This window comes from Drosophila serrata, unplaced genomic scaffold, assembly GCF_035046125.1.
Source record: "Drosophila serrata isolate PLE 108 unplaced genomic scaffold, ASM3504612v1 contig_123, whole genome shotgun sequence".
In the NCBI taxonomy this organism is placed as follows: Eukaryota; Metazoa; Arthropoda; class Insecta; order Diptera; family Drosophilidae; genus Drosophila; species Drosophila serrata.
In genome coordinates this window covers 362,221-389,442 of record NW_028257021.1, presented here as the reverse complement: position 1 = coordinate 389,442, position 27,222 = coordinate 362,221, and the positions used below count along the sequence as shown (strand labels likewise).

General features: G+C 39.2%; 1 pseudogene; it reads left to right on the top strand.

Moving 5' to 3' along the window:
- LOC110182173 (poly [ADP-ribose] polymerase 1 pseudogene) overlaps positions 1-21,239 on the top strand; it is an 88,160-nt pseudogene extending 66,921 nt beyond the window's left edge.
- Positions 21,240-27,222: the final 5,983 nt, after the last annotated feature.

Here is a 27,222-nt window from a genome sequence, read left to right as displayed (position 1 = left end):
GTTTACCTTTTCCTTAAAAACTTCCCATTTTCCCCTTCCATTATAACTTTCAGCCAGATGTGATCTACACTGATTTAAGTAAAGCATTTGACTCTGCTAACCATTCTCTCCTTGTTAGGAACTCGATTTAATGGGTTTTCCAAGTAATCTTCTTAACAGTAATAGTAGAAGATTACTATCTTCTTAAGGTCCTCCTCAAGAATAATTTATCTAATTTTTTAAGGGTTACTTCTGGTGTCCCGCAAGGAAGCCTTTGGGGTCCTTCTTGCTTACATTATTTATAATCGAACTGCAGAAAGTTTTGACTAAATCCAGGCTTTTTTAACGTCAAGCCTTGCGTGCAATACAAGGAAGTCGCTTGGAAGTCGGAATTCCAAACATATCTTAATAATTTTCAAACATAGTGCTGTGTAAAACTTAAACGGTTCTAAATGGAAGCTAAAGCTCTCGAGTCGTTCCTAAGCTTGCAACTTACAAGCTGAACTGCCGCTCTATGGAAAGAATTATTTCAGAAGATTTAATTTTGAAGATTTGGGCGTCCGCTTGGATCCTTAACTCGACTTTTTCGCTCATATTTCGTCTATGGTCAATTGGTGTGCTTGGATTTATTTAATGGTGGTCGAAAGAAGTCAATGACCCCTATGTTACTTATATATTTCTTTAGTTCGTGCAATTTTAGAATATGGATGGTGCGTTTTGAGACCGCAGTACGGCGTACATAGTACTTCGATACGTTTATCGAGTCGGTTCAAAAAAACATTTTACTTTTCCGTCTTCGCGGCTTAAATTGGGATGTAAACCAAATATTACCTTCCTATTCTAATAGACTACTCACTATCAACTTACCTTTCTTCGCAAATGGTAGAACTATGATAGTCATAATATCCATCCACAACGTCATTCATGGTGAGTCAGCTCAATTTACGTACCAAGTAGAAATACCAGATCCTACATACCTTATGTGTTGCGCCACTGTGTTATGTGCAAATTATAATAATTTGTATACGTTAGCCTCTAACATAGATATTCTTTCCAAAAAACCTAAATACTAACCCACTTATTATTATTTACAGTTAATATTATTTTTTTTGAGACTTGGGAATTTATATTATATTATATTTTTATATTATTATTATTACTTAGATATTGCTTATGTACAGGCGTTTAGTTTTAGATATTATTACATAGGTGTTACATTATATATTAAATTAAATGGTAAAGCTTTGTGTCTTTGAGAAAGTCTATTGTTTTGTTTAAGTTTTTGTAGGATGTGATTTCCTCTATAGTTGATTCAAGGTGTTTGTTTCTTTGGCTGTTGTAGAGACGGCAATCTATTAGGATGTGGGGAATTGTAAGGGTTGTGTTACAATTGGGACAGAGTGAAGGGGGGGATTTATTGAGGATATGGTTGTGGGTTAAATTGGTGTTTCCGAGTCTGATTCTGCTAAATTTCTTAAAGTCTGTTCGTAAGGTATTTGATTATTTCAGGAGAAGGTCTTATGTGGCTAATTAATTTGTAGTATGGTGATGTTTTCCTTAATGTCCTTTCGTTTAGTATTTGTGAGTTTTATTTGATGTATTCATCTATGTCTGATGGGTTGTAATTGCGTTCGGTGATAAGAGGAAAGTTGAGTGCGTTTTTAGCTGCTTTGTCTGCATTATCATTTCCTTTTATCCCGCTGTGCGCGGGAATCCAAAGCAGTGTCAGTTTGTCCGTTTTGTATTTTCCTACTATGTTTCGAATTAAGTTTGTGTAATAGTTTTGGTTGTTGGTGTTAATAATTGCTTTTAGTGAGGATAGGGAGTCGGTGCATATAACGTATTTTCCTCTATGTCGGCTAGCATATAAGCATGCGGCGAGGATTGCCGCAATTTCCGCAGTAAAAATGGAAGAAAATTCGGGGAGCAGTTTGGAAAGGATTGTTTCGGTATCAGTTGTGACACTGTATGATACGCCTATTGGTGACTTGGAGCCATCGGTGTATAGAAATGTATGGTTTTCCATTGAGTTTAGAATTTCCTTAAATTTTTGTTAATAGGCAACTGGGGGTGTGTTGGTTTTGCTGACTGAACTTCAGGAGGTGTTGGTCATTGGCTGCTTATTTAGCCAGTTGGGTGTTTTTTCTTTTTTGCTCGTTATTGGGGACATTGAAATATTTAGTTTGTTACATAGATGAATAGTGTTGTAAAGGGAGGAGGGTATCTTTGGCACTTTTTAGCATTAATAATATGTTTATATATTTGTCCGATGGGTGAGTGTTTTGAGTTTAAGATAATTTTAAAGTTTTTTTTGGGTAGCATGAATCTCTCTAAACTCAAGGGGTGTTATATTTGCTTCTATTAAGAGATTATTTATTGGTGTTGTACGGTGAGCAGAGAACGCAAGTCGGATGGCTGAGTGGTAGTTTTTATTTTGTTTAGGATGGACTTTGGGGCTTTTCCGTATAGGTGAATTCCATAGTCAATTTCGGTCATTAGGACGGTTTTTACCACGTAAAGAATTGTGGTAGTGTTGGTTTCGAACCTGTTGTTGGATAGACACTTGATTACGTTAAGCCTTTTTGTTAGTTGCAATGATAAGTTTTCAATGTGGTTGTTCCATTTGTATTTCCTATTTATTGTTATTCCTAGCAGTTTTAGTACTTCTACGTTTTGCAATGGAATATTGTGTGTTTGAATCGAAAAGTTACAGTTTCTTTTCCTGCATACATGTGTTTACATTTGGTTTCTGATAAAGAGGCTCCTGAGTATTCACAAAATCTTTGGATTTCTCTAAAGAGTGGATTTATGTTAAGGTTATTAGTTTTTTTGTTTAATTTGTAAATAATGGTGTAATCGTCTGCGAAGGCCGTGAATTGACACTTGTTTTGTCTGCTTATTATTTGATTGAGTTTATTGTAGGCTATGACAAAAAGGATAACCGACAAGGGTGAGCCTTGTGGTATTCCGTTGTCTAATGGTCGGGAATATGAATAAGCTTTGTTGGAAAGGACTGCAATTTTTCTGTTGGTAAGGAAGTTAAATACGTATTTCGCTATCATTGGTCCTATTTTCCAAACTTTGAGCTCGTCTATGATGGTGTGGATGCCTATCCTGTCGAATGCTTTAGTGAAGTCTAATGAGATAATGGAGACGTGGTTTTTGTTTGATAAGGAGGAGGTTATCTGGTAATCTAGCATAGCTAGTGAATCAGATACTGATTTTCCCTTTTTAAATCCAAATTGACGGCTGTCTAACAGTTTGCCGTTTGTAGCAAGCCACCAGAGCCGTTTAGAAATGATTTTATCTAAAACTTTTGCTATGCAAGGGTTAAGGGAGATTGGGCGGTAAGAGTTGGTAGAAGTCTTGCCCGTATTTGGTTTGGGTATGGGTATGACTGTGCTGACTTTAAATTGGTAAGGTATTTTTGAGTTAATAATATTGTTAAAAAGATTGAGGAGTCTTAGCATTAGGCTTATGGGTAGGTTTTTTATCAATGGGTAGCTAATACGATCTCGGCCAGGGGTTTTTCCTTTTAATTGGTTGATGGAGGCTAACATTTCGATCATGGTAATGTCCTTTTCGATACTAAGTGCTATTTGGGATGGGGTGTGGGATATGTTGGGGTTAAGGTTATTTTTTGTTGTATGAAGGTTGGGTGGAAATTACTGTCTAGCGCTGAATTCGACCAGTGGTCAGTAAGAATGTTGGAGATTTCATTTTTGTCGAGAATGTTTTGTGTTGGTTTATTAGGGTCTGTGAGGCAATGGATATCGTGTCGAGTTTTCAAGCCGCAAAATTAATTTATGTTTGACCATATTTTGGAGATAGACGATTTTGGATTTATTTCGGCAGTGAAGTTTTGAACAGATTTCCGTTTCCTAATCTTAATTTCCCGTTTAAATCTGGCGTTAGCTTTTTTGTAGGCAAGTATAGTTGTCATGTTAATGTTTCTTTTAAGATTCTGCCAACATAAGTTTTTTTCATTCTTAAGTTTTTGAAGGTTTTGGTCCCACCATGCGACAGATTTCTGTGTCTTAAATGTCTGTGTTTGGGGGATGGTTTCGTTAGCTGCTTGTATAATTATTTTCGTTATGTTAGCTGTTTCTTTATTGACGTTTGAGCTAGGAGATCTTTTAATGGATAGTTTTTCGGAAATTTTCTGAAACAGTGGCCAATTTGCTTTTTTAAGGTAAAATCTTGGCTTTCAATAGAGACGGTGGTGGGTTCATTAAAAATGTCGATATGTATGGGGTAGTGATCACTTCCAGCTAGGAAGTTATCTGTATGCCATTTAGTGTGGATAGAGAGGTGGTGGTGGGGGGGGGGGGATGCGAGGGAAAGGTCTATGTGGGTGAGAGTATGATGTGTGGAAAAGTGAGTTGGTGAGCCATTATTGAGAGTTATGAGTGAAGACTGGTTAATGTATTTAAATAATATGTTGCCTCTAGTGTTGTTGGCTAGTGAGCCCCAGCTTCTATGCCAGCTGTTGAAATCTCCAGTTATAAGTAAGGGAGGTTGAATTTTATCGTACATGTTTCTAAGGTTATGGATGTTACAGGTTTTATTGGGAGGTATGTACGAGGAGGCTATTGTGAATTTGATCTTGGAGTGGACTGTTACTGCTATTGTATCGAAGTCGGAAGCATTAATCGTGACGTTTTGTTGTTGTATGGAGTTGTGGATTAGGAGCGCCACGCCTCCATATCCGTTAGTGGCAGTATTAGTGTGGTAAAGGCTGTAGGTTATTGGGATGGGGATATTTTGTATAGAGAATAGGTGGGTTTCTTGTAGGGATATAATTTTAGGATTGTTGATTTTAATGAGCGTTTGCAATTCGTAATAATTATTTATGTATCCTTTTAAATTCCATTGAAGTTTTTTTACCATTAATTAAGCTAATTATTGTATGTATACAGACTTACTTATGTACTAAAGTGTGGGTGTATTTGGATTGGATTAGATATAATTAAATGCTGTCGCTGTCACTATTGAGTAGAGGGTTTTTGTTTTTATTGTTCTTTTTAGGTTTTTGTTCTTTTTTTTCTTTGTTTTTGAGGGGTTTAGCAAGTGTGTGTTGTTTATTAGAATAAATTCTTAGTTTTAGATCTTCTGATAGGGATGAGCTGTGTGAAGGTATTGATGTTGATGATGATGTTGATGCTGATGTTGATGCTGATGTGTTGAGGTGTCCATGGGAGTGTCGAGGTCGTCGTATGTTATTGATTTCCTTTGTTGTGATTTGGGCGGATTTGACAAAGAGCCAGGTGGGTTTGCTGGTATTGTTGAATTTTTGTTAAGTTGTTCTGTTAATTTTGTAGAGTATAGTGTTGTTTTGTGGATGTGACGAGTGTGGTATATTTTAAGAGCTGTTTTGTGGTCGACTTTTTCCAGTGTTTTGATTGCTGTGAGCTCTTTGTGTTTTATAAAAATGGGACATGTTTTGTCCATTGGGCTGTGTTTGTTGTTTGGTGTTTCATATTTGCAGTTTATGCAGAATTTTTCGTTGTTACATGTCTCTTCTGAGGTTGTTTGTTTCTCAGCGGAACAGTTGTTGCATAGTGCGGGTCCTTTACAAGCTGTTTGGGGTGTCCAAGTTAATGACAGTTGCGACATCTGAGTGGGCGTGGTACCTATGGTCGTGTGTTTACCTTTTCATAACCGATCATCATTGACTCTGGGGGAGTTAATGAGGCAAAGGTTATAATGATGAGTCCTGTTTCTTTAAGTTCATTTCGTTCCATTTTTTTTATTTTGCGTATTTCAGTTACTTTTTGGGATTTCAGTTCTTCCAATATAGTTTCTTCATCGATGCCTCTCAATTCGATAGAGTAAATAACTCCTTTGGAGAAGTTAAGGGTTCTATGCTCAGAAACTGATACAGGGAAATCATGAAAGGTATTAAGTCTTAAAAGTTTCATTGCTTGGAGTGTGTTTTTGGTCTTGATTAGTAGTGTGCCGGTTCTTGTATTTTTACGAGATTCAACTACATCGTTGCATGTATGATCGATTACTTTTTTTATTAGAAAGGGGTTTATATTTATACCCTTGCAGGGTATTATAATTTCAGTCAGAAGTTTGCAACGCAGTGAAGGAGGCACCTCCGACTATATAAAGTATAAATATTCTTGATCAGGATCAACAGCCGAGTCGATCTAGCCATGTCCGTCTGTCCGTCTGTCCTTCTGTCCGTCTGTCCGTCTGTCCCTCTGTCCGTCTGTCCGTCTGTCCGTTTCTACACAAAGTAGTCTCTCAGTTTTGAAGCTATCTGAATGAAACTTTGTAGTTAGCCTTCTATATACCCTCACTCGTATATATGTCGGAACGGGCCGGATCGGACGACTATATCATATACCTGCCATATGAATGATCGGAAAATTTTTACAAAAAATTTTTTAACTTTTTCAGTTTTCAATAGAATTGGCTCAAATTTGAGATATAGCCATTTTACTATACTCTACAATTTTGTAAAAATTTTTATGAAAGTCGGACTACTATATCATATAGCTCCCGTAGGATCGATTTTTCCATTATCCCTTTTTATAAGGTTGTAGCATTTAGTATTACAAAAATGTAAAGGGCTATTTTCGATAGCATTGTATCTATCCAGACGATACACCAATACATTGGCAAGCTCGGGCATTATATTTTGCCCGAACTTGCCTGCTACCCGTATCGCTAAAAAAATGTCGACCTCCATGTTGATAGGGAGTTTGTTAAAGCTGAGCTTACCCTTAACCCTGCAACTGTTAAGGGCAAGCATCAGTGGGTCCTGTTCAATGTCCCTCATCAGAGCCCTTCGGGTAAATTGGTGGTGGTGGTGGTGGAGGTGGTAGAGGCGGTGGAGTTGGTGTTGGTGGCGATGTAGCTGGTGGAGGCGGTGGAGTTGGTGTTGGTGGCGGTGGAGCTGGTGGAGGCGGTGGCGTTGGAGCTGGCATACATATTCAAGATGGTGCTGTTTATTAGTGGTGGCTGGTGGCTGGTCGTGGCGGTTGTTCTTCGATGAATGATATTTTTCCTAGACGATGTCCCTGATTTTATACCCAACGAGGAGAACATTTCTGCTAAACTACCAACAGCGCTAAGGGGTGTTAAAATAGGTACCAATTGTAAAAAACCACCAATTCTAGGGGCTTCTATAACCCTTGAAATTACAAAATGTTACCTACTGTAGAATTAATATTATTTCCCGATCCAAATCCACAATTGATAAGATTCATTTAGTTTAGAGTTCAGTTTGTTCCTTATTTAATTTTTGGTTTTAAATGCCGGAGCAGCCGTTGTTGCCGCTCCGAGCTTGATTGCATATCTGTACTTATCAATATGTTTTAACAGCTAAAGAAATCTAAGTTTCGTAGCTGCGCTGCCAACAGCCGAAGCGGAGAGACGGTTATATATTTTTAAATATATAGCTATGCTCGCTAAGGCTGAGCGCGGAGATATGCACATACATACATGAGGTCCGCTCGTGTTGCATTTATGCTGACACTAGCACAGCCTGTACGATGATCGTTTCATATTTCGGCCACTTAGGTTTATGACCAGGACTTTAAAATATGTAAACACTACAACAAAGTGTGTACAGTGTGTACCCGTAAAGTATTCTTGGTACAGTGGGTATTCAATATATGTGCATACTACACTACACCCCATAGAGTTAGATACTGCAGAGCGAGCCACTTTTCAATTTTCAATTCAATAAGTCAAGATGTTTATTCTTTCGCAATTCAAATGCTGCCTTTCTGATTATATTATAAAAATGTTTTCCCATTTTATATCAACCTAAATTAACGAATGATTACCCTCGAATGAAGTACTTATCTTTAAATCATGCGTTTATAAAGATAAAATAAAAGTATCACAGTAAGAAACATTGAAGGTGGTGTACATGGTGAAATTACTCATCCACGACATAGTTCATTAATACCAAACACAATTAGAGCTTTAATTGTTGGACCATCCAATTGTGGAAAAACCAATGTGATGATAAGTCTTATCGAAAGTCCAAATGACTTTAAATTTGAAAATATTTATGTATTTTCAAAGAGTTTATATCAACCAAAATATGAGTATTTGGAAAATCTTGTGAAACCAATACGAGGAATGTGATATTACACATTTTCATCAAATGATACTGTTTTGTCACCGGAAGAAGCAAAAAACAATTCCATTATGATATTTGATGATTTCGCATCCGAAAAACAAGATAATATTCGAGTTTATTTTTGTATGGGACGACATAGGAGGATTAATTCATTCTATTTATCTTAAACGTATACACATATTTCGAAACATTTAATTCGAGACAACGCGAATTTTATTAAAATGTTTGAACAGGATGAGTTAAACATGCGTCGTATATATCGAGATCAAGTTAACAGCGATACGGATTATAATTAATTTATGAATATATCAAGAAGGTGTTGGGAAGATAAATTTGGATTTCTACTAATCTCTAAGGATGATGATATGTAAACTGGACGATACAAAAAAGGATTCAATCAGTTTATTATTCTCGAATAAATAATAATATAAGTATAATGAATGTATAGAAAAAAAAGACAGTTCAGGATTAAGCTTTATAATAAGTACATCGTTTACAATTGGTTTAAATGGAAACACACCTGCACTAAGCGAACATTTTTTTTCCTCAAATTGAGTTAAAAGTAATTATGAATGTGCTCTAATCGACTTTTATGCATTCAGTTCTATACTGAATGTGGATAAGGGGAATAATGTATTTCATATTGGAAACAAAGTCATAAAAATACCTGTAGGCTCATATGAGTTTAAGGATATAATAAAATATATATTTTTAATAAGCTCAAGCAGTATATTTTAATCATGAACGACCAATTGGACGATTATTTGGATTTAATAAGCGTAAATTAAGACCAAATGAAAATGAAATTTACGTCTCGGATAACCCTGTAAATATTTTAAAAATAAAGTCTGTTAGATTGGAGTGTAACATTGTTAGTGGATCATATGTGGGGAATACACCAAATCATGTGATTCATGAATTTGGAATCAATGTTCCGCCTGGATATAAATCAAACATTTCACCACGAAACTTGATTTATTTACCTGTCCACACCAGAGAAATAAGCACACTTGAAATACGGATAACTGGTCAAAACGGAGAATTAATTAATTTGCGTGGAGAAACTGTATCAATTCGTCTTCACTTACGATCAACAGAATGATTATTTATAATAAAAAGACGTTACATAGCTCCTTTGATAACATTATTAAATCTACAGTTTAAGTAAAAGCATCATCATCTTCATCTTCAAAATCATCATCATCGTCAACTCGAGGTCCTTCAAATCAACGCCCAACTCTCACATTAAAACATAAATTGATTTTAAAATCATTGGGATTTAATATTAAATAAGAATTACAAGTATTATTCAAATGAATATGGCCTATTTTCTTGATGAAATAAAATATGAGTTGAACGGGTGTGAATTGGATAGGACACGGTTTACTGGAATTACAACAACTATTAAGAACTTTCTCTCAGTCGGTCAACAGGAGGGAGTTCTTTGTCGTAATGCTGGGTGAAGTGGTGGAACAATATTTCTTCGGGAGGTCATTTCAGCTTTTCTGTACCATTAAAAATGTTGATGGGATTCGCTGAAGACTACAAGAAAGTAGTGTTAAATTGTAAACATGAGCTCGTTCTCTTGCTTACAAAAAACACTGATGATATGTATATTAAAATAGTTGATGGAAAAGCACACAATATTGCTATACATAACATATGTTGGAAGATCCCCCACATCGTTCCAAGTGACAGTGCTAAAATTAAAATGTTTAATGTAGTGAAAAGTGGAGCTACCCTCCCACTCGCATTCCGGAGTTGGGATTGTTATATTAATCCAACATTGGTACAGGGAACACATCATATCTGGAAAGTAAAGTTGTCTGCAAATACAGAACGCCCACGTTTTGCAGTCATTGCATTTACGTTAAATGGACATCTAATTACAAACAATTTGAGAAATGCGAAATGGGGATTTGAATATTTAATATACTGAGAATCGGTTCGCCGTCTTGTACGACATGTATACAAAAATCCAAGAGAGCTACTACAATCGAGAACCACGAGCAATTCTATCCCCCATGGAGTTTATAAGGAAAGCTCCTATCGTTGTTGTTGATCTCTCATACCAAAATGAGTCTGTAAAATCAGGACCGATTGATGTAAAAATTTCCACAGAGCTAAGTGCGGCGAGTGAGATGAATACAAAGGTATATTGCCTTCTCATCCAAGATCGACTAGTTGAATATACCCCATTTAGTGGATTAGTTCAGAGTATCGTCTAAAAATATTCAGAGGATAAGATCATTTAATTTTTATAATCATTGGAAATAGACGTCCACGGAGCCATCAAAATGATGTCACTAGATAACCAAAGCAAATCTTCAACCTCTACTACAATACATCAACTTGTAGGTAGGTAGGTTACAGTGGTGAGTCCCCTTGCTGGGGCCTCCAATTAGAGCTAAGATTCTTTTTGGTCCACTCCCTCTGTTTGTTGTTGTTGTTCACTATCAGTGCCACCCAGAGTCAGTAAGGAAACCTTGGAATGCTGAAACTTTCAGCTTTCCTATGCTTCCCAGTGACTCCATCTGGTAGGCACCAAAGTGGCGAAGTCTGATGTGGTTTAGCGCTGGGCAGAAGCAGACCAGAAGTTCCGGTGTCTCTTGCTCTGTAGGTTGCTTACAGCTTCTACAGATTGCATTGTATGGCAGTCCCAACTTCATTGCGTGCGAGCCGATCGCCCAATGTTCTGTTATGAGTGCCGTGAACCTGCTTATATCCCGCGTGCTGTTGGATAGCAGTTCACTGGTTCGTTTCTTGTCGTACCTCGGCCAACATTCCCTTTACCTTCTGTGATCGCTCTTGCTTTGCCATTCTTTATAAGCTATCTGCCTAAAGTGGTCATGGATCCTTGTCTGGATCGCGTTTAGGGAGATCGGTAACTCGAAGACTAAACTTAGCCCTGCCGAGCCTGCACGGGCTAGTTCGTCTGCCTTCTCATTTCCTGGGATCTCGTTGTGTCCCGGTACCCATGTTACTTGTACCTTATTTTTGTCGGCAAGTCTATTAAGAGCCTTCTTGCATTCTGCCAATAGTCGTGAGTTCGTTTTCACGGCAGATAGGGATTTTATAGCCGCTTGGCTATCCGAGTAGATTCGAACTCTTTTGCCCCTGAGGTCCTGCCTTAAGGAAAGTTCGACTGCTTTCCTTATGGCTAGTAACTCAGCCTGAAAGACCGTCGCTGAGTTAGAGAGATTGAAAGCCTTTTCAATTCCCCAATTTTCAGCTTAGATCCCAGCCTCTACGCCGCAGCTCATTTTTGAGCCATCGGTGTAGAGGTACACCTCATTCTCCACTACTACTTTGGCCCTACTCCAGTCTTCTCTTGATGGGTATGAGGTCGAGAATGCGTTCCCGAATTTCATCTCCGCGATCATGTAGTCGGTCTTAACGTCTGTGTTAATGCCGCTGCTCCCAAGGATCTTGCCGTGCCCGGTGTCGTATAATCCAGCAATTGCTTGCCTTCAGTCTTACTGCGGTCTGTGCTGCAATGTCTTCACGAACAGCTCTATCGGCATTATATCTAGGATAGCGATGAGAGCAGCCGCGGGGCATGAGCGCATTGCACCCACGGCCCCCGCACTCGCTGCCTGTTGTATCCGTGTCAGCTTCGTTCTTTTGTAAGCCCTAGTTAGTGCCGGCCACCACACTAGGGCTCCGTAAGTTAGTACCGGCCGTACCACTGCTGAGTAGAGCCATAAAATTGTCTTTGGGTGCAGTCCCCATTTGTTCCCAAACATTTTTCTGCAGGAGTAGAATGCAATGCTTGCTCTCCTTACTCTTTCTGCAATGCTTTCTTTCCATGAGAGCTTTTTAACCAGAATTACTCCTAGGTACTTCGCTCGCTCCGATAGTTTTAACTCCATGCCGTTTATACTGGGTATGTTGAAGGGTGGAATCTTTGTTCTTCGTGTGAAGAGCATAAGCTCTGTCTTAGTGGGGTTGATACCTAGTAGCGCACGCGTCATTATTTCGCTAATAACGTCAGGGTAAGGTCCTGATACTAGCAGTACTATGCGTCTGCGTACGCAACTGCTTTGACTCTGTCTGCTTTGACTCTCTCTGCTTTGAGATCTGTCAATATGGCGTTCATATTTGTGAGCCAGAGTAGGGGCGATAGTACCCCGCCCTGAGGTGTTCCTCTCTTCACAGTCCGCGTGAGGTGAGTGCCACTCAGTTCGGCTGTGATCGTCCTGCTCTTTAGCATGACCCCGATCCACTCTCTGATGCCTCTCTCAATACCTAGCAAGTTGAGGGAGCCCAGGATAGAGTCGGGGTTCACGTTATTGAACGCGCCTTCGATGTCTAGGAAGGCTGTCATCGTGTATTGTTTATGTTGTAATGTCTTATCGACATGATGTACAACTACGTGTAGCGCTGTTTCCGTTGATTTTCCTTTGCAATACGCATGCTGCGCATCCAAGAGTTGATGTCCTTCTAGAGACCCTCGGATGTGGACGTCCAGGAGTCTCTCTAGTGTCTTCAGGGCGAAGGAGATGAGACTTATCGGTCTATAATCCTTTGCTAGGATATGCCCCCCTCTGCCCGGTTTCGGTATGAAAATGACTTTAGCCTCTCTTCACAGCAGTGGGATGTGCGTCAGTCATAAACAAGCTTCGTAAATGGCTTTTAGCCATTTGCAAATGCTATCCTTGTATTAAGCAGTCTGGGCCCGGGCTTTTATACTTATCGAAAGAATCTATTGCCCAATGAATTCGCTCAGTGGTAATGATGTCTTTCGTAGGTGTATCCATTTGAGAGTTCGTTCCCTCCTCGGGTTCCGAGCTCACTCTTAGGCTTCCTGGGAAGTGGGTGTCAACTAGTAGCCCTAGTGACTTCTCAATTGTCGTCGTAGCAGAGCCGTCTGCTCTGTTTATCAGGGTAGGTCTTATGTGCCCTTTGGCGAGGATTTTACTTACTCTCGCCGTGTCCTTTATGACTTCCAGTGACTCGCAGTAGTTTTGCCAGGACTTTTTCTTGGCCTTGTATACTGCCTTCTTGTACATTTTTTGTGCCTCTTTGTATGTTCCCCAATCCCGGGTTACATAGCTGTGGTTAAAGGGCTTTCTCGCGCTCTTTCTGAGCTTGCTTAATTCCTTAGTCCACCACGGTGGGTATTGCTTCTTCGAGAATGTTAGCTTACAAGTCTCTTTGAAGGCGTTGTTCAGAATACTCGTTAGGTCCTCCACCTCCTTGTCGAGTGCCTTTGCAGTGGATATTGTCTTGATCCTCCTGCCGTTTAGTTTAGATCGGATAATTTCGCTGAAATTGTTCCAATCCGTCTTACGGGGGTTCCTTCTTGGCACCTGTTTCTTAACTGTCGTTATTTTAAAGAAAATGTACCTATGGTCTGAGAAGGAGTGTTCTGTCGATACCCTCCAGTTCTCGACCCTGTAATTGTTCTGCTCTATATGTAATGTGAGGTCTAACACCTCTTCCCATCCTTGAAAATTTTCCGTGCTCGGAAAGATGAAGGTCGGCGTATTACCTTTATTACATATTGTTACGTTTCTACAAATAATATTGTCAAAGAGTGACTCACCTCTTTCGCTAGTCTCCGAACTCCCCCAGAGCGTGTGCCTCGCGTTCGCATCACACCCGAGCACCAGGGTCGTCTTCGTCACTTCCGCCCATTGCAACAGCTTGACTACCGGCTCAGGCGGGGCCGGCTCGTCATGGGCCATGTACGCCGATGTTATGGTGACTCCGCTCCCATCCGCCGCAACTAATCTGGCCACTGCTAGGTCAGGCGTGCTGAGATTGGGACAGAGAAAAGCATTAAAGTGATTCTTGATTACAATGCAAGCTCTCGACCTACCATTCGAGTTTGTACACTGTAGTGTGTATCCTTGGATTCTCAGTCCAGCGACTTGCCCGTCCCTGGTCCAAGGCTCCTGTATCAGACCGATGTCGATATCCCTCTCCCTTAGAAGGATCGTGAGATTAGCTGAAGCGTGCGAGCTGCGCTTCAGGTTAATTTGCACGATTCTCGACATCGATGTTGGTGGGGGTGGCGTCAGGAGATTTGTCGTCGATGACCATGTCGTCCAACAATTTCTTGGTGTCATCGACCTCCTCCAGAATCTAGTCCGGCTCGGCCAAGAAGACCTTTATCTTGGCCCTCCTGATGCCGTACCGGACCTTATGGTCCCTTGCCTCCAGCTGAGGCAGGAAGCGCTGGTTTATCAGCAGGAGGAAAGGCTGGCTCGCCTTCATTTCCTGCTCTGCTCTGAGGATGGTCCAGTCCTCTGTATGGATGTCTGGGTTCTGGGCCTTCAGACAGGCGATCACCCTAGCATGGTCAGTTTGGTCAGAGCTCGCATCTGGGTCTCCTTGGAATCTCCCTGGCGTGGACTAGCCTAATCTTAAGGCCAGCCCATGTGTCGCTGATTTTAGCCATACACTCCGCCAGGAAACTTCGGGAGAACCCGTCGTCGCACCTGATGACCCGGTGCCCTCTGACCACGTCTGAGAAGTCGAAGGAGGGGATGGGGCCGGTCGGCATGCTAACCAACCTGTCGGCCACCATGACGGCCAATTTGGCCTCGATCTCCTCCCACTTCTCCGACAGCAGGCGACCGTCGTCATGGAGCTCGTCCACCAGTGCCATAGCCAGACTATCTCTGGCCACCTCGCTAAATTTCTTTGCCTGGCTGACAAAATTAGTCGCACGCGGCTTACCCTGTGGGTCCTTTGCTCTCTTAGGTGCGCTTAAGCTCACTTCCTGTGAATTCGCTTTCCCTTCGAGGGCTGGAACGCCGCCGGGTTTGCCGCTTTGTACTGCTCATATTCCGCGATCTCCGCAAGGAATTTGGCCTTGTATTCGGCATCCCGAGGGTCAGTTTTGCCCTCAGCCTCGTTCTTGGCAATCTTGCCGAGAACGAAGCGGGCTCTGTTGACCCTCGCTCGTCTCTGATGGTGAGACATTTTCGCTATCTCTGAGGTGGTGCTCAGCTGAGCCCCACCTGTGTGTTTCGATTGTGGAGTGCTACTCGCCCTCCCCTCGGATTGCGACTCTTCTTCGTCGGTCTCCGATACAATGTGAGATGCCGCGACCAGTCTCGGCCTCTGCATCTCCTTCTCGTCCTTCGTTGACAGTTTTTGCGGTTTATCCTCTCCCAGGAGTTCCGAAGCTCGGTTTGTTTTATTCATCTCGATTAATGAACGCCCGCTTTGCTCGACCTGGCAAGCGCAGTGGGCCAGAGGGGCTTTGGGGCTTTGCAAACAGGTCGACCGCAGCTTCGCCCCAAAACAGCGGCAAGGCCACTTACGACCCAGGGTTGCCTGGCCATTGGAAGGCTTCGTGCAGACACAGCTGGATTTGCCCCTCAGCTGCGAACCTGGAAGTCAGTGTGCACGGGTCGCATCACTCACCTGACTTGAGGGGAGGCTGATTAAAGACTGCCTAAGTCCGCCCGACTACAATTGGTCAGCATCCCCAGTCGAGCCTCGACTGGAGACCTGCTTTCAGCCGCCTTCGCTTGGAGAGTATAGTCGCACTACCGATGGTGTACACAGTTACGGCAGATGACACAGTCATCCGTTGATCCCCCTGTGCACCATATCGGCTGACGGCCATCAACTTGTAATTAGAATAAATAATTGTATGAAAATGTTAAAGAATAAAATTTTCCCTGAACACGTGAAATATCTGGAGGATTCGTTAAAATATTTCTATCAGAGGATGCCTGATACACTGCTGGTTTCAAATATACATGGACAACATTTCACATCTTGCTCTTGGGCGAATGATAATGTGAACAATGGTCTCGATACGTGCGCCTGTCATTTTTTTAGTGTTCGCTCTCAAAAATCATTAAAAATTTTGACAATGTATTTTAATTTAGAACATCGCTTCTGATATTTATATTTGATAAATAAAATTATAATATATAAATAAATATATATCTATTTTTTTCATTGGGAAAAAGGGCTTGGGGACTCCTTTCAACATTTATTCTTCAGATTTACCACTCCGTCATTAAAAAAAAAGGGTACATCTTATGGTCGATGAAAGAAAGGGTGGTCAGGGTGATCCTTCCTCGAATTTGTGAAAGGATGAGGTGGTGTGTGTATGCATGTGAGTGTAACTGTACTATCTCACCGGGAAAATCACATGCTCGTGGTGAGCCTATTTTGATTTTTCCGTTACAAGACATGTACCCTTCTTCAAATTCACCCCCGTCCCTTTTTTAAATGAGGTCGTGGGTGATCGTCAAAGTCCGCTCCAGGAACGAGCAGTGCGTGGATTTTTCCGTTAGCACCCTTCCTCAATTCCACCCTTTTTAAGTGACGATTGTGGGTCAACGTCCACGTGCGTGAACGCGATCGATGCGGTCCAGGATCGCTGCGGTGCGACCTTTTCAATTGCCTCTCCCGTCCCTTTATTTAAGTGATGGGTCGTGGGAACGTATAGGTGCGCTCCAGGATCGCTCGCCTCCCTTTCACAATCGTATCCACATCCTTGTTCCCACACTTGTTCACAGGTGTCCTTTTAAATACACTTACATTAATTAATAGCATCTTTATTACCCCATTCATTGACAGATTGACTGCTAACCCTCATTAATTGCATTTTTATTACTCAAATTAATTAAATTTTTGACAGCTAACCCATTAGGGGATTACACTGATTTTCAGTATGAAGAAAATTAATGAGAATAAAAGAACATATATTAAATCGGATAAGGGTTAACACAATACCTATAACGAGAAGCGTTAACAAGGTTGGGCGGATAATGAAGGACACTAACAACCAGCCTTTAAGAAAGAAACAATACGTAAACATTTATCAACATAATTTAACTGACGAGGCTAGCACATTTTTCTCTTGTATGTTTTGCTAACTAGACTTGATAAAAGACTTTCTCCAATCCGACGAAATCCTAACGGAAACTTTCCCAGTGCCGTAACATAATCAAACGGTATATAAAGGACAGCTCCTGTTTACCAAATATTAATAAAAAGAATGTTTTGCTAAATAACAGACGGACAAGCACACGGTGTGGGTTGGGTCAAATAATTGGTAATAGAGCACTAATTTATACATTCTAACTTGATTTGATTTCTTGAATTTTCATAACATTTAGGGGCTTAAAGTACATATTATTATTTTAGTCTTGGTCCATCCGTTATGGTGGACTGTATGTACATATATCAGAAGAAGAAGGGCCCATATCCGACCAAATTTATACTTTATTTATACGTTTATTTATACGTTAGAGCAACATAAGGCTAACGCAACAACCAAAATAATTTTGGTCGTATTGAATCGGTCAGTAAGAGACCGACTCGTGTTTTCGTTCAATGAGAAACCGAGCTCGAATAATGAGAAATATTTAATTGTTTAGAGCTAGAGCGAACCGTCTCATTTTATGTAGTATTACAGTCAGCAAGAGAAACGCAGAGAAACATTGTTAACCGAATAAATAATAATACACTACAGTACACGTATTTCTTATTACTTACTGGACATATTTCTAAATGTTTTCTCTATGTCTGTCTTTTTCACAATACTTAACTAAATTCGAATAACTAATCTGTTAAATGTGACTTTCTTTGAAACTAATAAAAACTACATGTTGCAGAACGATAACAGGGATACAATTTTTTATACTAAATACCAGGTGGCCGCTAACATATATGCTTATAATATAATAAAACATAGCTGTCATAGGAGCGATCGGTCAAAAAATTATATTAATATATGCATTTTGATTATAATTTCAGATACTGGACTTTTCGATCTTGGGGTCGAATTGGTACGACTATTCGAAATTCAAAAATTTAGGTGTTTGATACAAATAACCCTTAGATGGTCCATGGGGGTTAAATTGTTCATATATAGTAAAAAGAGTTGAAGTGTTTTATAATTTAATTTTTAATAGTTTTGAATTTAAAATTAATCGTTGTTTTTGTTAATGTATAGTAAACGCATCGAGTCGGTTCAAAAGAACTTTTTACTTTTCGCTCTACGCGGTTTAAAATGGGATGCAATTCAAAGATTACCTTCCTATTCTAATAGACTTATTTTATTAAACTTACCGTCCTTAGCCAATCGTAGAACGATGTTAGGAATAACCTTTATTTATAACCTTATCCATGGTGATGTGGAAAGTGCTGACTTGTTGAGTCTGCTCAATTTCCAATTATCAGTAGAAGTACTAGATCTTATATATACTAGTGTTGCGCCACTATAGACCTTCATCGAACTGCTTGAACGTTTTTGATTTTTACACACTAATCTCCAACGTAGATAGCCTTCCTAAATTAAAATCTTTAGTAAACATGCAAGCAAGAACCTGGCAGTACGCCGGTAGTCAATTTCCTTGTATTCTGTCCTATATTTTCAATTGCGCCTACTTTCACCTATCCCAAACAGGCACGTGCCTGCCCTGCAGTACTTGTCATCAGTAATTCATCAACGTTTCATCAGCAGTCAAAGGGGGTGCTGTTGATTTTTCATAGATGACAGGCCATACAAACTGTTGATTTATTTAACATGGGCATGTCCTAGGCTGTCATCAATAAAAATTCATCAACAATTATTCGATGATTCATCAACAATTCATAATCAATTCATCGATGATTCATCAACAATTCATCGATGTTTCATCAACAATTCATCGATGTTTCTTCAACAAATTTCTCAACGGCCGGGCCATGGCACTGCCGATGACTGCCGTCTAGACTACCGCCGTAACTGTATCGTGGGCCTCGCGTCGTAATAGAAGTCGCAGTCGGCAGAGGCTTGACTCGGTAGAAGTCGCAGTCGGCAGAGCGTCGCCTCGGTAGGAGTCGCAGTCGACATGTTGATGACAGTGGCCTATTGATGACACGCGGTACTGCAGGTGTACTGACCGTAATGCATAAACTTCCATTAAATAAAAGTATTTAGAAGACTTACTGCAATGTTTTATTCAGATAGCTCTAAACTATGAAACTACTTTCCGTAAAAACGGAAAGGTGGGTGAATGGGCGGATCGACTCTGCTTTTGATACTGATTTAATATATATATACGTTATAGGGATGAAGTTGAGCATTCACTGCATCGCAAACTTCTTACTAAAATTATAATACCCTGCAAGGGTATTATGAATTTGACCACTATGTGTACAAGTAAATCAATTCACACTAGGCATTACACTGATTTTCAGTATGAAGAAAATTAATGAGAATAAAAGAACATACATTAAATCGGATTAGATTTAGCACAATACCTATAACGAGAAGCGTTAACAAGGTTGGGCGGATAGTAAAGGACACTAACAACCAGTCTTTAAGAAAGAAACAATACGTAAACATTTAACAACACATTAGCACATTTTTCTCTTGTAAGTTTTGCTAACTAGACTTGATAAAAGACTCTCCAATCCGACGAAATCCTAACGGAGACTTTCTTAGTGCCGTAACATAATCAAATGGTATTGAAAGGACAGCTCCTGTTTACCAAAGATTAATAAAAAGAATATTTTGCATAATAACGGACGGACAAGCACACGGTGTGGGGTGGGTCAAATAATTTGTAATAGAGCATTAATTTATACATTCTTACATCTTGATTTCTTAAATTTTCACAACATTTATGTCTTAAAGTACATTTATTATCCTAGTCTTGGTCCATCCGTTATGGGGGACTGTATGTACATATATCAGAAGAAGAAAAAAGGCCCATTTCCGACCAAATTTTTATTATTAAGTTAGTGCAGCATAAGGCTAACGCAACAACCAAAATAATTTCGGTCGTATTATATCGGTCAGTAAAAGACCGTCTCGTGTTTTCGTTCAATGAGAAACCGAGACATAAGGCTCGAACAATGAGAAATATTTAATTGTTTAGAGCTAGAGCAAACCGTCTCATTTTATTTGATTTTTCAGCGAACAAGAGAAACGCAGAGAAACTTTGTTAAACAAATAAATAATAATACACTACAGACCACGCATTTCTTATTATTTACTGGATATATTTCCACATTTTTGCTCTGTGTCTGTCTTTTTCACAATACTTAACTAAATTCGAATAAGTAATCTGTTAAATGTGACATTCTTCGAAACTAATAAAAACTACATGTTGCAGAACGATAACTGTTTATACTAAATACCAGGGGTCCACTAACATATATGCTTATAATATAATAAAACATAGCTGTCATACGAGCGAAACAAACAAACATATTATATTAATATATGCGTTTTGATCTTAATTTCAGATACTGGATTTTTCGATCTTGGGGTCGAATTAGTACCACTATTGGAAATTCAAAAATTGAGGTGTTTGATACAATTATCCCCGCCATCAAAGTCTTTCAAAAAGTTTATTTTGATAAAACTGGAAATGATTTCGAAAAGAGAGACAACTTTGTTAAAATTACTGGACATATGTACCCAATAGAAATTCAATATGATGACAAACCGAATATTTGTTTACATGAAACACAAACATCTGTTAATTCGAGTCTTGATGCTTCCGTACAAAATTTAATACGGCTCATGTTCGATGTTGATTTTATGAAAAGGACATTGATGGAGTTTCATATTGATATGGAAAAAATACCATTAGGAAAACTCAGCATAATTCAAGTACAATCTGCTTATAAAGTGTTAAGCGAAATTTTTGAATTAATCAAATCTGGATCCAGTAATTTAAAACTTATTGATGCGAAAAATCGATTTTATACCTTGATTCCTCATAGTTTTTTTTGTCTCCAGACTTAATTAAAGCTTATAAACAAATCGAAGATTTACGAGAAGTGTTATATTCGTAAGCTGAAATCGAGGTGGCCTATAACTTGATAAAAAGCGAAAATTCTAATGAAAACATTAATCACAAATAGAATGCGCAAATAAATACTTAATTAGATCCATTAGATAAAAGTACTGAATAGTTTTCCGTTCTTAAAAATTATGTTAAGAAAACCAATGCTTCTACCCATAGCGCATACGAACTGGAAATCGTGGATGTGTTCAAATACAGTTTCAAGGGAAATCAAGGCGTTATAAACCATTCAAGAAGTTACATAATAGAAAACTATTATGGCACGGCTGTCGTATAACAAATTTTGCCGGCATATTATCACATGGTTTGAAAATCCGCCTCCAGAAGCTCCATCAACTGGTTATATGTTCGGCAAAAAATTTTTTATTATTTAAATACAAATATTAGTTTGAACATATGAACATATTAAATTTGAATGTATTAAATAAATCCAAATATAAAATATTTCGGAATAGTAATTTTTTAAGGGAATTTCTTAATCAATTAAAAAGAACACAATTAAACTAAAAGTTAACTACCACTATCGCAAAAAGCATTTTGTTTGCGTAAGAAACTATGGGATTTGGAAGGATTGATTTTTTGATAAATTGGTAAAATATAGAGTTTACCAAAATGTGTCGCAAAAATTCTATAGCAAGTGTTTTGTCTAGTTTTGTCGACATAAATGCGGTTTATGTTGGGAGTTATTTTTCCAAAGCTAAGAAAGTTGAGCAGGGGAAAAAACGCAGTTATGCCTATTATCCCACAACTAACCGTTTTGCAACGTATGAGCAAGGTCGCGCACCACTTTTTAAATTTTGGAAAAGCTCGGCAAATTCCTTACGAAAATACATACTTTCAAAAGTTAGCACCCAGCTATAATTAAAAAAAATATTTATATTTTATTTAGTATAAGAAATATCATTACCAAGTTGCTCCCGTTACACTTATAGACAGATTTAAGAAAAAACTGCTCTTTGGCTAGCCGGAAATATGAGTAAAAGGGTTTATGTTCAAAATGATTGTATTATGAAGATTCTGGCGTAAGGCTAAATAGAAAATTAGAATCTGATCCTGTGGAAGAAATCAATAATTCCGTTTCTCTTTTACTTCATGCTGCCACCATTTCTTCGTAATAATCTAATGAAAATGAAACGCAATTTGTTCTAAATAAATAATAAATAATGCATATTTTGCATTTCCTCTTTGTGCCTTCTTCGTTTAGCTTTTGTTTGCGCCGTCGCAACAGCTAAACGTTTTTGCTATCTATTTATCTCCCACGCTCTCCCACTCTCTCGCTTTCGCTGTGCCGATGCACATCTTATCTACTCTGATCTCCCACGCTCTCTCGCTCTCGCTGTGACTCTTGACTTCTTATCTTCATAGCTCTGTTGATTTTTTTCCTCTTTTTTTCAAGAACAAGTACAGCATAATGTCCGTAAATATTGTCTGTTAAGTCAAAACCTGCAAGAAGGCTATTTCTGCAGGTGACCTTACAATCGGCAGCTAGCTGTGCGACAACGTCATGCACGCCAAGTGTATTAGTGTTGCAACTCGGACGGTGGACGATGTAAAAAAAAACATCGGCCTGCGTTACTGCAGTGAGGCTGTCGCGATGTAGAAAGGAAAATGATGTCTTTCATGCGGCAAACCAAAAACGGATAACAAATCTGCCGTGCCAAAAGCCCTTATAGCGGTTCCACCGACGAGACATATTTTTGTCTCGCGGCTCTCCCCTGATCAAACATCGGAAGATGTTCTCGCCTTTATACAAGGCAACACCATTGCCGAAAAAATTATGATAATGGTGGAAAAGTTTAAATTTTCTTACCCTAGGGATATTTCGTCTTTCAAAATAAATGTCCCTAACGAGCTCTTTTACACTATTTGCTCTCCCAACTTCTGGCCAGAGTACATCGTTGTTAAGGAGTTCGAGGCGAAGGAAAAGAAAAAGCGGCCTGTAGGAATAACTCTTCCCAGGCCTGATGATACCACTGCGCCTTCTACGACTTCCAATCATGACCCAAAAAACTAACCTACTCCTTAGGTATTTCCTATCAGAATGCAGAAGGCTTACGTAGTAAGCTTCCTAACTTGTATTCTGAAAGCCTTTCGTTTGCACCTCAGGTTATTGTGCTCACAGAAACCTGGTTAAAGCCTGAGATTCTGAGCTCCGAAGTTTCCAGATGTGTTCACAGTATATCGGCTAGATCGCCCGATCAGACGCGGGGTGGAGTTCTTATAGCGGTGGACTCCTCACTCACATCAGAATTAATAACCTTCGAGGAATGCAACGATGTTGAATTCCTCTATGTGAAGGTATCTATCAAAGGTTGCTCCCTTTTTATTACCTGTTCCTACATACCTCCATTGTCGGAACTTCCTATTTATTGGAATCACCTTTCAGTTATTCAGATGGTTTCCAGTGAACTTTTGGATAGAGACCAGTTGGTAGTTCTAGGTGATTTTAATATCGCTGGTGTTATTTGGTGCTCAAATAATTCCACCAATACTCTCCATACACCTATACAACATGACTTTATCGCTGGCTTTTTCGACATTTCGCTGTCTCAAGTCAACCATGTTAGAAATTCCTTACAGCGCTTGCTCGATCTTTGCTATGTCTCTGATCCTGCGAGAGTCAGTTTAGCAAGGGTGGCGCCTCTGACGCAGCCCGAAGATCCTTATCATCCAACTTTCGATGTGACTCTTGATATTGGGTGTGACGTATAGAATATTTCTGACCGTCCAGTCAATAAAGTCCTATGTTTTCGTAAGACGGACTTTGAACGGCTGAATAATTTTATAAACGAGTTCAATTGGTCCGATCTATACATGTGCACTGACATGGCAGTTGCCGTGGATATTTTTTACAGTGCCAGGAATTCATTTATTACTAAATGTGTTCCGTTATATTATCCGCCAAGCTCGAATAAACCGCCAAGGTTTACTAAAGAGTTGAGCCGCCGTAAAAATAAAAAATTTAGGCTGTATGCTGAATTTAAACTAACCGGTTCTTAATCTGCCCCTTCATCTTATTTATCAGCTCGGTCAAACTTTAACGTGCTGAACGCGCAGTGTTATAAAAACTATTTAACTCGTTGTAGGGCCCAGTTCTCACAGGACCCAAAACAGTTTTATAATTTCGTTAACACTAAACGTAAGCCTAAAACAAATCCTTCCTCGCTTTCATTTGAAAATACTACCGCAAATAATGATCAGGCAATAGCCGATCTATTTTTCAAACAACTTATTCAAGCCCTTTGAATTTACACCAGACTTATTCCTACGACATACCCAAATCAAACTTAATTTTCTGTCCTAGCCTAAACAAAAGCTCTCTCCTTTTAGATCTTCATCGTGTCAAGCCAGTTTATTCGCCAGGTCCCGACGGAATTCCTGGCTGTGTGTTCAGGTATTGTGCCGACGTCCTGTGCTATACCCATCTTAAATTGTTTACCTTGTCCTTAAAATCCTCCCACTTTCCCATTAATTGGAAGGAATCGTTCATTTTTCCTCTCCACAAAAATTGTAGCAAATTGGATGCCAGCCAACATGGTTCTATTAAGCGAAGATCAACAACAACAAATCTTTTGGAGCTCTCTTCCTGTATTACAAAGGGCTTCCATAATAATTTTCAGACGGATGTAATCATACAAATTTCAGTAAAGTATTTGACTCTGTTAACCATTCTCTCCTCGTTTGAAAACTCGATTTAATGGGTTTTCCAAGTGATCTTCTAAATTGGATCTTAAGTTATTTCAATGGCAGGACGCAAAAGGTCCTTTTTAAGAATAATTTATCCAATGTTCTAAGGGTTACATCTGGCGTCCCGCAAGGAAGTTATTTGAGACCCTTATTGTTTACATTATTTATAAATGACCTGACCAAAGACTAACTCCAGAGTACTTATGTACGCGGATGACGTCAAGCTTTGCGTGCAATACAATGACGTTGCCTGCCAGTCGGATTTACAAACAGATCTTAAAAATTTTCAAACTTGGTGCCGTGTAAACTTATTAAACTTAAATGGCTCGAAATGCAAGCTAATGACATTCTCTCGTGTCGTTCCTAAGCTTGCTACTTACACGCTGAACTGCTGCTCTTTGGAAAGAATTAATTCAGTCCGCTTGGACCCAAAACTTGACTTTATTGATCATATTTCGTCTATGGTGAATAGAGCCAGGGGTGTTCATTAAACGGTGGTCGAAGGAATTCAATGACCCCTATGTTACTAAATCCTTATATACTTCCTTAGTTCGTCCTATCTTAGAATATGGATGCTGCGTTTGGAGCCCTCAGTACGGCGTCCATAGTAAACGCATTGAGTCGGTTCAAAAGAACTTTTTACTTTTCGCTCTACGCGGGATGAAACAATCTGGCAGCACGCCGGAAGTCAATTTCCTCGTATTCTGTCCTATATTTTCCATCGCGCCTACTAACACCTAACCCAAACAGGCACGTGTCTGGGGTCATACGGGCCACTTGAATGTACAGACCATAGTGCATTAACGTCCAAATATAAACAGAAGAAAATAATTTATAATTACAAAGAAAATTATTAACTTCAGAGCAATAGTTTAAATTAAAAACAAGATCACTAAATTCAGAGTTAAAAGCGTGGGGTGCATCCGGAGACACGGTAGTATCTCGCACCAAGTACCTGTTATTTTTTTCTGTAATTAATTATATCAATCATTGTTTTAACATGTATTCAGTTCGACTATTGCTGTGAATTTGTCATTTGACTGATATATATAATGTTGTCACTAAGCACAACGTTTAAATACATACGTGACGAGATATTCTACAGCTGCACTTTTTTGTTAATCTAATAATTTTTTGTAAATATCAGAGATTTTCTTTTTTTTATGTTCACTGAAATACATTCATCATTGTTTATAACAATAGTTAAAGATGTACTTGGCGTGAAATTGTTCAGTGAAAATGTTATTTGTAGGATTTTTCTATATTTTCATAATTCCCCCTTACAGATAGTTGCCCTTAGAATGATTGTAACATTTATTATAGATGCACCCCACGCTTTTAACTCTGAATTTAATGATCTTGTTTATAATTATATAATATATAATTATATAATATACTATTCTCTGAATTAAATAATTTTGTTTGTAATTGTAAATTATTTTCTTCTTTTTAGTTCGATTATTTATAAAAGCGTGTTTTTTAAGTTTTTTTAAACTATTATTTATTTTCTATTTTGCGTGTTTTTTAATTTTCTAACAGTTCAATTTCGGCAGTCAATACGTACGGTTGTGCCTTTCTTGAGTTCTCCCAAGTAATATAACCGAATAACACGAAGTGAACTTACCAGTGTCTATTAATAGAACGCTTATCAGCTCGGAAATCAACAAGTTCGAGCCGATCGATCATCGAACAAGCAAATCAATGCTTGACCCCCCCTGGAAGAGACCCCCCCTCCTAGAGGGTAAATACCTTGTTATTTCAAGAACTGACGATGGATCGCTAAGCGGAATATCGCCGTTTACAATAAAAACAACAATTGACTCTACTGTTGGTGGAGAAATCGCAGAATGTAAAAGAACCAGAGATGGAAATCTCTTGATCAAAACAATAAACCAAACACAAACTAACAAACTCCTCAAACTTACCACAATGCCTAGCAACATTTCTATCAAAGTCACCGAACACAGATCTCTAAATGCGTGCAAAGGTGTCATATACTGCAATGAGCTGAGAGGTATTGATGAAGCGGAAATTCTGGAGAACCTAAAAGCACAAAAGGTCACAGAAGTAAAAAAAATTACAAAATTCTCCATGGGTAATACGACCGAAACTGATCTTATAATCCTTACATACTCGCTGCTTAATCTCCCAGAAAACGTAAACATTGGATATGAGAGAGTAAAAGTACGAGCATACATCCCCCCGCCAACGCGCTGCTTCAATTGCTTGCGAATTGGACACACGGCCAAGTATTGCAAAAGCCCATCGTCATGCCTTAAGTGCAGCCGCACATCCCATATCAACCTAGACATTGGAGAAGTATGTCAAGAAAACCCAAGCTGCATCAACTGCCCGGAAAAAAACTACCCCAACGCAGATCACCTCTCAAGGGACAGAAAATGCCTAGTTCTCATCACGTACAAGGAAATCCAAGCTATCAAAACACTTCAAAAAGTAGACAACCGGCAAGCCTGGTCCATATACAAGACCAGACATCAACATGATGGCTCACTGTATTCGTCAGTGGCCAAGAGCACCCAGAACCGAACAACACAACAGGAAAAAGCCCATCACCCCCCCAACCCCCCTACAACTTCAAACTCGGAACAACCAACAACAAGCAAGCGAACACTCCAGCAATATGAAGATGACGACGCGATGTCCACAAGT